General features: G+C 39.0%; 1 pseudogene; it reads left to right on the forward strand.

Moving 5' to 3' along the window:
* The first annotated feature begins 576 nt into the window (after positions 1–576).
* Positions 577–14,356, forward strand: LOC142644462 (putative amidase At4g34880; annotated as a pseudogene).
* Positions 14,357–15,322: the final 966 nt, after the last annotated feature.

Raw genomic sequence — 15,322 nt, forward strand, 5'->3', positions numbered from 1 at the left:
ACCTTAGCAACCCCAACAAACCAGTAAGGCTCTTCATGGAATGCAATAGAGGCTGCAATAGAGGCTGTTGCAGACCAACTCCTCCAGGCCCAGGGTGTGATGGTTTTGCCAAGATTCTGCTATTCTTGGTTGTGGTCTTAATCCTCCTTTGCATACCAAAGTTATTTATAACTTATGAGCCTGCTGTTGAAGCACTAAAAGAAGCTATAAATTGTACATGCATACTTTTGCCATTGGCGTTAATAGCCATTGTGTATTTAGTATTAATAATAGGTCCTGGTAGCGGTTGCAAACCACCACCATGCAAACGATGCCACCGCTACTCATGCAAAGGATGCTTCCTTGGGGTGTGGCGTAATGATTATGAGAATGTTACATTTTCCTGAGATGGATTGTAACTAGTAAGCACTTTGTGTTTTACTTCCTGATAAGTACTTTGTGTTTTAATTGATTTATTATGTCTATTTTATCGCAAAACATGTTGTAACAATCTCCCACTTAAGATTTGTTGTAAAAATATTGTGAAAATATTGTAGATATATTATTTTCCTTTTCTTTTACCCTAGTTTGGTTGTCATGTTTGTGTGCCAGAGAGCTGTAAGTTGTTTGTATTGGATGTAAAATTGGCAACTATGATTATGTGGTAAATAAAGTGCTGTCTGATACTTTCCAGTTTTGGATTTTCTCTTTTTCTTGCTTGATAAATTTTGATCAGGTATGCATGAAATCCAGTGTCTGGATCGGATAGAATCAATCCTGTTCCAATACCTATGCGTTAATTTTAACTTAAGAAAGTATTTACAATTAAATAAATCTTCTTTCAATATGAACTACTTTTTTCCTTCTCACAACACTAAGGACTTGCTTGTAGGAATGTCCCTAGTGTCTCTGACATGAACACATCGGGGATTTGGTAGTGTCCGGACACATCCACCAACATTCTACCACTTCTATCATGTGCAAATTTACATATAAATTAAAAAAAATACAAAACTACAAACAAGCACTCCTTGTACATTTTTCAGTAATAGGGTCTAGGAAACTGTTGCCAATGCCCTTTCTTTTTCAATTTTGTAATATCTAGGTAATTTTAAGTACAGCCATAAATTCTACTTAGTCATCTTAATAAGTGAGGTAAAAAATAAGTCTGATCTTATGTTCCGTAAGACTGCTTTGCTATGGTGTGCAGTGTCCTTATACAATGGGAGATCCTTGTGGGTCAAGTAGTGGATCAGCAATATCAGTAGCAGCAAATATGGCAGCAGTGTCACTAAGGACCGAGACTGATGGCTCTATTTTATGTCCGTCCAGTAATAACTTGGGGCACCAAACCAACCGTTGGTCTCACTAGTCGAGCTGGTGTCATACCAATCTCACCAAGACAAGATAGTGTGGGGTAGGTTTTCTCCGTCTCTATTTATCATTGAACAGAGAAAATTTTATTCATAACAAAAGAGACAAAAAGCACTCAATTCTTTCCACCTCCAAAACCTAATGAAACCCAGCACGCAAAAGAATCAGAAGGGACCATCTATACATCAAGCCCATGAGTAGCTCTAGCATCCTTGTGGACTCACTCAAAATAACAACTTACAAAATTCTAGCTACAGTCACAATATCAAACACAATTTTCCAATGGGTGGACTGCTTTGGACAGTTAATGGACTCTACAAAAGTTTAAAAAAATCCCCTTCTACTACAACTTGAGAATAGTTTCGAGCTTTGTCAAAATATAAAGATCACTTGCAAGCCTTAGCTTCTGCCATAATTGGATACATGGTAGTGGCTTTGAAAGTTCCCACTGCTATGAGCTTCCCTGCATTATCTCCGGAAAACACTGCTAGAAAGGAGCAGTTCTTACCTATAGCTACGTCACAATTTACCTTTGTTTTGTGTTTTTTCAGTTTAAGCCACCGCAGCTGTTCTGTTTACCTTATAGGCATACTCTCAGGGCACCATAATTTCCGATGCATCTTTACTTCCTTGCAAATTTTCCTTAAAAGCTCCTTGCTGTCAAAATTTTTTTTGAAATGCACCATTTGGTTTCTTACCCCCTAGATTTGGTCAAATGTTATAGCTGCAAACAAAACAAAATTTTTTCTACTCTGGCGGTCCTCAATTTGGATAAAATAAGGTTCTAGGAGGGTAGATGTAAGTTGCCTAACGTGATTAATATGTATATGCTCTACTTCCTTTTTCTTTTATAAAACAATAGTTGGCGAAGGGGAGATTTGAATCCTAAGGTTCTAGGAGGGTAGATGTAAGTTGCCTAACGTGATTAACATGTATATGCTCTACTTCCTTTTTCTTTTATAAAACAATAGTTGGAGAAGGAGAGATTTGAATCCTAGACATATTTGTTGAATACATAAAAAAGTATCAATTGAGCTACAAGGTTCTTGGCATATTCTCTACTTCCTTACCATGTACATATCACAAGAATTTCAATCCATATCCAATTGTTTGGAATTGCAATGTAAGATGGTAAAATAACATTTACAAGTTTCATAATTTCACTTTTCTAATGTCTTCTTAGCCTTGTCATATTAACTGTTAGAGATGCCTTGTCAAGTTCTATGTCTATTCTATAACTCTAGTCCAGGTTCATTGTATTTAATTTACTTGGAGTATAAACAAAGTAATTCCAATCTTATTTGGTGCACAAACATCGTAATTCCAATCCTACTTATAGTGTATATATTGTGTAAGCCTGTGTTTGTAATTAGCCTAAAATTTAGACTACTACAATACCTTTCAATGAATTTATTGTAATACATATAGTTTAATAGAAAACATGTAACCATCAAGGGATTTCAGCTATAGACATAGACATCCATGTTAATTTTTGCATTCTATCTCTTCTCTTTCTCTCTATAGGTTCTTCCTAATCTATTCTCCATAATGGCCAGCATAATAGTTCTCTATCACAATTGTTGTTAGCTACTTTGCAAGCCCATCCTAATTGCCTATAAAAACCCATATGCATCTTTCTAAAATATGCTATTTTATGACAAGACGATCTTAGTGATTTCAACTGCATTTAATGGGCACAATCATCCATCTTCCTTACTTGATCATTGTCTTTCCCTATGATCATGTGTCCTCAACCATCTTGGCCAAGTATTATGGAACACATCGATAGTTAGTCTTCTCTATTAAATTTCTTTTTAATCATGCGTTCTCTATCATCTACAGGCCACATTACGTAGACCATGCCTTTGATCAATAGCCTTCATTAGCTTTTTTGATGGTCACGTATTTTCAAACATCTTAGTTGAGCATCACTGACCATGTTGATTGGTATCCTCTCATATCAACTTTCCTTTTGGTCATGCGTCTTTTATATGAATCCCCACCTATTCAGCTCCTCTTTTTTAGGATTCCCTCTATGAAGGTTTTTCCATGTGAGTGAGATGATTCTTAATGGAAGTTGGGTTTTCGACGGTGTATTTTGTAACTCAGGTGTTATATCACTTACCCTGTTAATGTGGTTTCGATCTTCCATTTCCTTATACAAAGCTTTATGTTAAATATATTAACAACACGATGTGTTATACCATATTGTATATGTTAGAGTGGATGCGGAAGGGAAAGCATAGAATAGGAATACTGAGAACATGAGGGTTACATGGTTCAACCTTGTTGGCCTACAACCACGGAGGAATCCCTTAAGGGCTACATTTTTATTATGTAAGAGTATAATATAATAACCTATGTTACAATGAACCCTAACACAAGTATATATAGGCGACTAAACCCTAGACTACTAGTATAAGTAGGTATGGGCTTGCGTCTATTACATTGGGCAAATATGTCTATTATATCTTTAACACCCTCTCTCAAACTCAAGGCAGAAGCTTGATGAAGGCTTAAGGTTGGCTAAACATGAGAAGATCTTTTGAAGATGCCTTGAAGAATGCCTTTGAAGAAACTACAATGAATAATGTGCCAATTAACCAATTTCAGAGCTTCAAATGAAGAAATGGAGTCCAAAATCAGAATCTACGTGAAAAACAGAGCAAGATAGGCCATTTTGAAATTTTGACTTTTGGTCAAAGTCAACAATCAAGAAAAGTCAACGGTTTATACAGTCCAGGTCGGTTCCGGGTTTCCAGGTCGAGTCACGGATTGGCTGCACAAACGCTGACATCATCCTGGTGACGTGGCACTAATGTGGAGTAGGGTTGACGTGGCTAGGGCTTGTGTAGCTCTTGATAACGTCATCAGATGACATCATGGATGACATCAAAAGAATGCTAACATAGTTGTTCGACGCATGGATGGTGCTAACAGCGACAGCATGTGAGAGGATCTCCAGGTGGTGCGTGGAGGCACATGCTTTAGCGTATGGCCGCAAAATTTCATGGTTTTGTATATTATGAGATGCCAAGGCCAATAGAGCGGCACGTGTGACAATAATTGTAACTGGGAGTCGGGAAATTTCAACAACGTATAGGAGGAGATGCCGGAGGCTTTGTCCGAGTGTGGAGGCACGTGCGACTGCCAATGGAGGCCAAACTTCTGGGTTTTTCTCACGATATGCTGTGGAGCACGTCTGAATTCTTGGTTTTATCAGGCGAAGGCTTGATGTGGACAGACTTGTAAGGTGAGTGGCACAACTTGCTTGAAAGATCAAAGACCTAAAGGCGAGGCAGCAACGAAGTTTCCGTGGGAGCTGTATGATGTGTAGGCCCAGATCTAAAAGAAGGTGTGGGCACTGTTGTGGATCTTTGTAACGTGTTTAGGAATCTTGTTTGCTATATTGAGATGTTTGTTTGATACCAAGAGCGAAGTTTGGCTCTGATATCATATTAAATATATTAGTAACGCGATGTGTAATACCATGTTGTATATGCTAGAATGAATGCAGAAGGGGGGCATAGAATAGGAATACCGAGAACACAAGGGTTACGTTGTTCCGCCTTATCGGACTACATCCACAGAAGAATCTCTTAAGGACTACATCTTTATTATGTAAGAGTGTAGTACAATAACCTATGTTACAATGAACCCTAACATGATTATATATAGACAATTAAACCCTAGACTACTAGTATAAGTAGGTATGGACTTGGGCCTATTACATTGGACTAATATATCTCTAACACTCTATATCCTTGCTTAACACTGTAACTTCCAGAGCATATGGCCATAATAGCTTATCTTTTGCAAAGGGAGACTTGTTAAGAGGGATGTCCAGAACCTTCTTCATTTTATCCCTCTGGTAAAGTTTAGCAAGAAGAGCTAGCTTCCATGTTCTCTAGTCCTTATCTATGAGGTCAGCAACCTTAACAATGTTTAAGTTGTTTGAGAGATTTGTTGGTTCCGCCTGTACCTAAAGAGAATGATCGATAGGAATATCTTTCTCATTCCCTATTCTCCATAGTGCTTGACCTGCCACAGACTCTCTACATTTGAGAATGCTTCTCCGTACCTATGATGAAGAAGTTAAAGACTTACATGAAAAAAAATGTCTAACTTAGGAAAAATATTTAGCTTTGAAAGTTCTTGCCACTAGAGTGTTTGGATTTTGAGCAATTCTCCAAACCTATTTGACTATCATTGCTTCATTCATGATCTTTTTTTTCCAATTTCCTAGCCCACCTTCTTCCCTAGGTTGACATAGGGTTTGCCTATCCAATGCAATCTTTTTGAGCTGATATCAAGTCCCCAATAGAAAGCATTCACCAAAGAGTCAATTTTCTTGCAAAACTGTATTAGGCAATCTAAAGCAATTAAAATTGTGGATAGGTAAAGCTTGTAACATCAATTTTATAAGGGTTAATCTTCTACCTTGAGAGATCAACTTTGCTTTCCAAGCCTGAAGTTTTTTGAGCTACCTTCTTAACAATGTCCTCAAAGCCATTAATTCTTCCACCTCTAAACTTAAATATGATGCCAAGGTATTTCCCAGGCTCATCCACCAACTTAACCCCTAACTATTGGCCTAACTACTCTTTGGTTGGTCCAAGAATATTAGGGTTGAGGAATAATTCAGATTTACCCAAATTTACTTGCTGCCCCAAAAGGTGACAATAGCCAAGGAGAGTTTGTATAATTGTATTGACACCTTTGTCATTTGCTTTAAAGAAAAGGATTGAGTCATCAACAAAAAGTAAATAAGAGAGTGTAACCCTACTTCTTCCCACCCTAAAACCAATTAGAGCTCTTGAAGACTTAGCTTGAATGAGTTAACAAGAGAGAATACTGGCACACAAAAGAAAAAGGTAAGGTAAGATAGGGTCACCTTGTCTCAATCTCCTAAAGGGTTTGAAAGGTGTAGAGGGACTACCATGGATTTAAAATTTTTAAAAGACACATTGTCTGCTTTGTTTTTTTTTTTTCTTCATATGTTTCTATATACTTTACAATAATATCGTAACTACTTCTTACATTTTCTAACATATTATTAGTTATGTTTTATTGTTTTTTTTTTTTTAATATTTACCCCAATCTTTAATCAACAAGCATCATCATTGTATTTCACAAATTGGGTCGTAACTTTATTTGGATGGAACAGACCCATTTGTGGAACAGTAGCAAATGTTGTTTATGTTCTTGATGCCATTGTAGGCATTGACCACTACGACAATGCAACAATTGAAACATCATGGTACATTCCAAAAAGTGGCTATGCACAATATCTTAAGATCAATGGGCTCCACGCGAAGAGAGTGGGGATAGTGAGGAAACCCTTCTAAAATTTTGGGATTGATATTATTGCCACTCGAAATATTGAGCAACATCTTAAAACACTAAGGTAATTACTTTCAATGCTTAACCAAATGTATTTTAAAATGTTCCTATCAATTTTATTGCAAAAGGTATACAAACTAACGTGATAATAAATATTTTTAATTACATCAAAAATGTAAAAATTAATTTCTAATTTTTTTTAAAATCTTGTTTAAAAGTTGATGCATCAGTTTGTAAGGCTTTTATTATAAAATTTGTACTAATGGTAGTATCACTTTTTTTTAAAATTATGTGAATACTTAATGCAAATTTAGGAAACAAGGCACCATTTTGGTAGACAATCTGGAAATAACCAATATTAATGAAATCTATATGTCGAGCAATGAAGAAATTGCATTGGGGTCCGAATTTAAAAGATACATTAATGCATACCTAAAGGAGCCAGTGGCTTCCCCAGTCCATTCCTTAGCTGATTTGATTGCCTTCAACGACAAAAACTCAAAATTGGTGAGTACTGTGGGGAGTAAAAGGACCTGAGCATGTATTTGGGTCTTGGGCTTTATTGACAGGGGCCAGTTCATTTTTGATTAAAGGTCTTTAGGATTACAAGTCGGCCTACAGAGTGAAGGTCCGAGGATCTGTCCGAGGACGAATGTCCCCTCGGACAGACCCGCGATGACCCTGGGATTTGCCAAGGAGATTAAAGGCACAGTTCTGAAAAAAAATATTGGTTAAGAGGGGGATCCAAGTACCCTCTAGACGCAACGGTGTGAGAGAAATATCTCAGGAAAATCCTACCACCTCCACATTAAAGACCCTGCACCTACCTCCCTGGCCGCATTAATGGGAAAATGACCACTGAACAGTGGAATTCAACTTTCCTGCTATTATTTAAGGACTTCAAGAAGGTGATGGAAGAAAAAAAAAAGTATCGAAGGATAAGATTTGTGCAACACGTGGACGAAAGAGGGAAGAAGAAGAAGTATTTAAGAAGAGAAGAGAGGAAAGAGAAAGGGGGCAATCAATCAATTAGCTAAAAAAGAACTAAGAACTGTAATTTTTAGCATAAAAGACAAGCAATATACAAATCGTCTTCGGCTCACGTCCGAGGAAGATCCCCTGTCATATTTGTCTATCATTTGCAAAGATTGTGGCATTTTAGCCTGCTTATCAAGTTTCCAATACCCCTAAATTAGGTTTCAAATCCACACTCTACAAATCTTATTGTTTAAGGCTCATTGGACCTGAGCTCACGTTTGTCTTTGGGTCCGGGTACAATTGTTTAAGGCTCAAGAAGAGGCTGGATGAAGGGCAGATGGGTAGAAGAACTACCACATGTTTTGTGGACGTATCGAACTACGCCACGCAGATCCACTGAAGAGACACCGTTTTCTATGACCTACGGGGCCGAGGCAGTAATACCTTTAGAATCTGGTTTCCTAACCCTAAGGACGAGTTCTTTTAGTCCAGAAGATAATGACGGCCTCCTGGAGAAAAGCCTTGATTTGGTTGAGGAACGGTGAGAAGCTGCTATGGTCCAAATGGCTTATTATCAACAGAAGCTTAAACGAGGGTATGATGCCCACGTAAAGCTAAGGCCACTAGCGCCCGGGGATCTGGTGTTGAGAAAGGTTGTGGGTACTGCTAAAAACCCAGCTTGGGGAAAGTTAGGACCAAATTGGGAATGACCATATCGGATTATTTCTGTAGTAGGTATAGGGTCATATCGACTAGTTGATCTAGATGAAAAAGTTGTACAACGTCCGTAAAATGTAAACAACCTTCGAATGTATTATTATTAATAGAAGGCACTTTTGTCGTTCGTGGTTTAAATTATGAATGCATATGGGCTTACAAATTACAACTTCTAAAATATCAAACAGAAACTTGGTAATGCGTGGAAATTGACGTGTTCTAATTGATATATTATTAAGTATTGTACAAAAACTTGGTCAGGGATAGTCCTTGGACCACATATCTTATATAAATTAAGGTCTTATGATTTGTTACAAATTCTTCAGCATCAAGCAGAGAGTTGGTAATATAGGGACCTCGGACCCTATACCTTGGCGAAATTGACGTTTCAAGTTATAAATTCTAAGTATCACATTGATATGCGCGGCTAGCAAAAGTCTATATCATGTTAATGTGGAGATTTTGATGAAGTATTCTTGATTACTTCATGCCTCAAGTCGAATTCTAAGTTAGTTTTTTAAGCGTTATTATTGCGTCGCAGAGGTTATGCTTTCAAGTTGTAATCTGTAAAGCACAAGTTAAGCATGTTTACTATTGTTTAAAGTTATGATAGTTCAGCTATTGGAAGTGGAGTTAGTTGTTTCGTTCATTCCTTCTTTGTGTGTCAATGAGAGCTCTTATGGTAAAAACAGAAATAAAACAAATGCAATTCAAATAAAGACCAAACAAGACAGATTTTTATTAATTGTTTTTGATATACATTACAAGGAAAACCTTAGTTACAAAGAAAAAAGAAGTCCTAGATTCGGCCCTAAGCTTTTGGAAGGGGGTCTTGCTGAGAAGTACTGGTGGCCTTAGTGCTTTTTAACTCCATCTCAAAGGAAGATAGGACTTGTTTTCCTTTGTTTGCTGTAGTTGATGGAGGGACGATGGGCTCAACACTTTGACTTAGGTCCTTCTCAGCACCTCCACCCTGTTCCTTCTCTTTATTAGAACCTGTAAGTTCTGTAGGATCTGGAATGGGCTCTAGGATCGCTGGAGGGAGCGCAGAAAGAGCCATCTCAGGGGCAGGAGTGACAGCAAAAGGCTCTTCTATCTCCTGTATGTCCACGGGAAGCCAGGTGTTCTCGGGCTTCCTCAACTCAGAAGTTGAGGGAATCCCTGCTGCGGTTAAAGCTTCCCCCCAAACCTGCTGGCAGTATTCTCGGCACAAAGCCGCGAATTCTTCTGTCAGCTGGTTTTCTGTGGCCGCCACCCCTTCGTCGAAAGCAGCCTTCTTCGCGGCCTCTAGCGAACCCTTGAAGGCACGAGCTTCGTCCTTCATCTTTGCAAGCTCCTTCTCAAAGTCAAAGCACTCCTGCTGAGCTTTAGATAGCTCTTCGTCCTTTTGATGAAGAAGCTTGCGCTGCCCCTCCACTTGGGTCCTCATGGTTCTCAGATTGGCCTCGGCGCCGTCTCTTTCTCTTTTTAGATTCGTCAGCTGAGAGGTAAGCTTCTCATTTTCTGCGAGGGCCTGGCTTAGGGACTTCTCGGTTTCTAAACGAAGCTCCAGTTCCAGTCCCGCTTTCTTCCGAGAATCCTCCACGAATTTTTTCAGCAGCAAAGACTTCCTAGACGGCCTTTGACAGAATATCAAAGAGTCAGACACATAAAAACATCCACCAATAGTTAAATATTATGAAAAATGAAATAGAGATAAGGAGTGAAACTTACCAGGGCCAAGTCCCTTTTCAAAGAAAGGAACAGATGAGGCTGGCTCATTTTCTCCAAGGCCTCCATGTCCTTGGGCAGAAGAAGGGGACGTTCCAACGCATCGGCCAGGTGGAGGGCATGGCCTTGTTGGAACGCCCTAATGTTGGACTGGCAAGAGATTGGTGCCCCGTCCAGTTTCAGCTCGGGAGACCAGGTAGCCGGTGCTCGGCGCACTTCGGCCAGGTCCCTTATCTCCCCGCTTTCTACTGAAGGAGCACGTCCTTTGCCTTTGTCCAATTTCTGCTGCTGGGTTTGCTGTTGCTGTTGTTTCAGCTTCTTCTACTTTTCGCCACCAGCCTCCTCGGCCTCTCCCTTCCTCTTCTTCTTGGGCTCCTCGACGGGAGGTTTAGGATCGGCTAGAGGAGGGGGTGGTGGCAAGGATGGAGGAACTTGAGATCCCCTACTCCTTTTTTGGCGACTCTTTCGCCCCTCTTATGCATGAGCCCTTTAAGCACGTCCATCTCTTCCTCCTCGAAGCTGGTGCCAGGGCATGCAACTATCAAGCCTGCTATCCCGGAGGCCTCGGCAGGCTCGGCCTCCTCATCAGAGAGTACGACAAACGGGTTTCCTCAGGGTCTTTCGATGTCCTTAAGCTAAAACTGGTCTATGTCCTCGTCCAACGAGTGCGACGAGGACACTTGCTCCTCCAGGGCGGTAGTCGTCTGAAAGTGCGCCGAGAGAGGGATTGCCGCAATAGGCCGCGTGTACAGGATGGTGTTGGGTTCGTCAGGAATATCATGGTCGGCGAGAAAGTGCGGCCTTGCTACGTTTATCCTCCTACATCGCCTATCCCCCATGATAATCACATTTTCTATCTCTTGGAAGTCCAAGGATATGGGGTCGTATCCTAATATTAAATGAGCCGCTCTTACTTACAAGTCTTCACTCACAAAGACTTCTAAACGGAGAACGCGGTTTAGGTTGGCTACGTTACAATGGCTCAAGCGTGGGCGCACGTGCTGTTTATCTGCGAGAAAAGACACCCAAGAAGACAAGTATGGTCAGATCTGTAATGAATACGAAAAATCGGAAGCAATAGCGTACAATAAGAAATAAAACATTTAAAGGTGTTGAGATTGAATCACGGGGTAGGAAAATTAACTCCTCAGGAGTCACAACTGGATCTCTCCATACGATTGGGCAGTGAGGGCCGTCGTGCCAGTTGCCTGAGGCGATGAGGTAGTCGTCCTTCATTCCTTTGTTAGACTTAGGCAAACAGGAAATCAACCTAATTACACTAGACCGCGACTTAATGTAATAACCTACGTTCTTGAGTTTGTGGTATTCGTACATAAAGGCAACATCGTGCCATGTGATATTCAAGCCCATCTGCTCATTTAGAGTGTCGACACTTCCTAAGACCCTAAATACATTGGGTGCGCATTGGTCTGGGCATAATCTATGAATGCGAAGGTATTCTCTAGTTACACTTCTCATAGGGTGGGTCATCCCACCTTCTATGAAGGCAATCATAGGGATGATAACCTCTCCCGTTTTCCTAGAACCACCTACGACTTTTGCTGGGCAATATTCTAAGCTTATGTCATTGGGAATCTGGTATTTGGCCCTAAAGCCTTCCATCCCAGTGGCGATATCTACTAAGCACTTAAACCTACCCATCTAGGAGAAAAGAAAATGCAAGTTTTGAGAGGATAAGTAGTTAAGAAGGAAGCCGAGGACAGAATCCGAGAAGAAAGGAGTAAAGAAAGCAAGAACTTACGAGATTTGGTTATGCGAGTTTCCACGGGTTACAAGAGAGAAAAGGCAATGATTGATACTTTGATGTGATTGAATTCTGAAGAAATGAATGAAGGCGTGGGTTTCCAAGCGTTTTAACGTGCGGGAGGCTGCCTCGAAATTGGATTTGTCCCACTCAAATTTTCAGGGGGGGACCTGGACCGTTAGATGTTCATCTCACCGTTGAACGTGGGGAACAGGGTGTAACTTGCGGCCATAAATGCGCGCGTTCCGGGATTCGAAGTGCCAGACGGCATTTTTTGGGGAAAAAAAGGACCTCCACATGCATGGTGGTGTATTAAATGTGTGGGAGGTATTCTGGTCGGATCAAAACTCTATTTTTCTCCTCGGATGGGGAAAAATAAAGTTTTGAGGGGCTATTGTGGCGAGTAAAAGGACCTGAGCAAGTATTTGGGTCTTGGGCTTTATTGACGAGCGCTAGTTCGTTTTTTATTAAAGGCCTTTAGGATTACAAGTCGGCCCACAGAGCGAAGGTCCGAGGATCCGTCTGAGGACGAATGTCCCCTAGGACGGACCCGCGATAACCTTGGGATTTGCCAAGGAGATTAAAGGCAGAGTTCTGGAAAAACTATTGGTTAAAAGGGGGATCCAAGTACCCTCTAGACGCAACGGTGTGAGAGAAATATCTCAGGAAAATCCTACCACCTCCACATTAAAGACCCTGCACCTACCTCCCTGGCCGCATTAATAGAGAAATGACCCCTGAACAGTGGAATTCAACTTTCCTGCTATTATTTAAGGACTTCAAGAAGGTGGTGGAAAAAAAAAAAAGTATCAAAGGATAAGATTTGTGCGACACGTGGACGAAAGAGGGAAGAAGAATAAGTATTTAAGAAAAAAAGAGAGGAAAGAGAAAGGGGGCAATCAATCAATTAGCTAAAAAAGAACTAAGAACTGTAATTTTTAGCATAAAAGACAAGCAATATACAAATCGTCTTCGGCTCACGTCCGATGAGGATTCCTCGTCATATTTGTCTATCATTTGCAAAGATTGTGGCATTTTAGCCTGCTTATCAAGTTTCCAGTACCCCTAAACTAGGTTTCAAATCCACTCTACAAATCTTATTGTTTAAGGCTCATTGGGCCTGAGCCCACGTCTGTCTTTAGGTCCGGGTACAATTGTGCACTTATAAGTACAATAAAATTAGGTTCTCTTGATTTATGTAATGTCCTACATTCATATATAAGATCAGCACAAATAACTGGGCAACGCTAAGGACATAATTTTTAGTAAATTGTGATTGAAGCAACATCACTTTCACACAAACCTACTACTAAGTACTTACATCATTTTTATTATATGCTGTTAGGTTCTAAGAAATTAGGAACTAATGTATTAGAATTTCAATATGTATATGTTGGCAAACCATGATCAAAACGTTTAGTCTAGATTTAGACTACTCAAAGTGTGTGTTTATGTAAAGTTAGAATCTAGTAATTGTAGGAAATTACTATTCAATTTTTACAAGGCTCAATCGATCGAAAATTAGACTCGATCGATCGAAACTCGTGCAGAATGTTTTTCTACAAAATTTTCCACCTCTGCCCAAGCCCATATGATGTGTAAAGTTTTATGTTTTATGTCTCATATAAATTGAAAAACCCTAGCCACATTTTGTAGGGTTGTTTATGATGTATGTGTGAATCTCTTGTGAGATCTAAAAGTGTTTATCTTCATACATACTTAGAGTTATCAAGATCGAGATTGATGTCAAGAGCTTGGTAATCGTTTTAGTTGCTGCATAAAGAGCTTAAAGAAAAACAAGTGGTATACTTGTGGATGCTGTGAATCTGAGAAAGAAATAGTCTGTGGACTCGAAACTGTCACATGGTCGTGGTAGTAAGTTTTCTACTCGAGATAGTAATAGGATATTAGTAGTCTAAGTCGCTATTATAAAACTTCAATTCTTTCATAGCGGATCTGTTTTACCTTAAGGATAGCTAGGTTAAATCTTCCTCAGGTTTTTTACCGGTTTGGTTTTCCTGTGTTATCATATCGTGTGTTCTTTATATTTCTGCACTGTTTTACATGATATAATTTACTTGTGTTAACCTAGATTTGAATAATTTACCTAAGTAATCACTTGGCTAAATAACTAGGTTAAACAATTTGTGTTTTAAGGGGTCTAAAAATGTACATATGCAATTATGGTATACCCATTATTTTTATGAAAAAAAGTGTAAATTTCTGTGTCATGAACTTATTGTTACTAAAATCATACTCATTGATAGCTAATTATTGATTATTCCATGAGTGCCAATACAAGAGAGGTTAGATTATGGACAAGACCTGTTTATAAAAGCTGAAGCAACAAATGGAATTTGAAATGTAGAGAAGTTTGCGTTGGCGAATTTAGCAAAACTAACTAGAGAAGGTTTTATGAAGTTGATGACAAAGAATAAGCTAGATGCAATAGTTACTCCTAGCCATCTTCTATATCATATTTCAATTTGATCTCTAATTTTTTAATTGTGTCAATCTGGTCTCTAACCTTTCAGTATTGTATCAATTTCGTTCTTGCCATTAACATATAGGAACACATCTTAACTCAACAACTTAAGCCAACAAGTTTGAGCCTAATTGTATTATATTAATTCATCATCTTCTTTACCTTTTCTCCATGTGAGACTTTCAGTCACACATGTATACCCTACAGTATGTATGTGATTAATTTTTCTTTTCTTTTTCATAGAGTAATGTCACGAATCCAAACAATTCAACTACTGATAGATGTTTATTTAATTATTATTTTTTGCACCGAATTCCATTCTATGAATTTATATAATCAACATGGACATTTAAATCAATTTATTATTTCATCTTCAAGAACTCTGCCAAATCAATAGGAAGGCATGTTCCTTGGCCGGTCTATGGGACTCATTAACCTATGACAGGCATATATTCCTTTTCTTTCTTTTTTCAATGAAAAAAAAACTTTTTTGAATAGAGAAAAAAAAAAAAACAACAAACAAGAGCTAGCTAGCTTTCTACCTACAACAGGTAGGAGGTTCCTTGAAACCCGAGAAGATACCATCTCCTTCCAAACACAAACAGACGAAATCCAGAGAACGAGATTCTATTCAATGTAATACTAAAACAGTTCTAATCAAAATTAATAATTATAATAAGCTTTAGGTTAATGTGTTCACCTAACTTCATAATAATGATATGAACTTTAGCATAATGTGTCGGCAACTGGCACAAGAAACAGTGGTCCATATCTATCGTGGCTACACCAATTATGAGCTTGTGGAGAGGAAGACCACAAAAACAGCCAAAAATTTATCGTCTTTCCTGAGAAATGGCTGGTCCAGCCTCAAGGCTAACAATGTCTTTCCACACCAATATATATATATTAATGTGGTCTGCTGTCATTAATATTAGTAAAAATAATGTCAATAAATTCATAAAAAAGTAATA

The sequence above is a fragment of the Castanea sativa genome, chromosome 7, assembly GCF_040712315.1.
Source record: "Castanea sativa cultivar Marrone di Chiusa Pesio chromosome 7, ASM4071231v1".
NCBI lineage: Eukaryota > Viridiplantae > Streptophyta > Magnoliopsida > Fagales > Fagaceae > Castanea > Castanea sativa.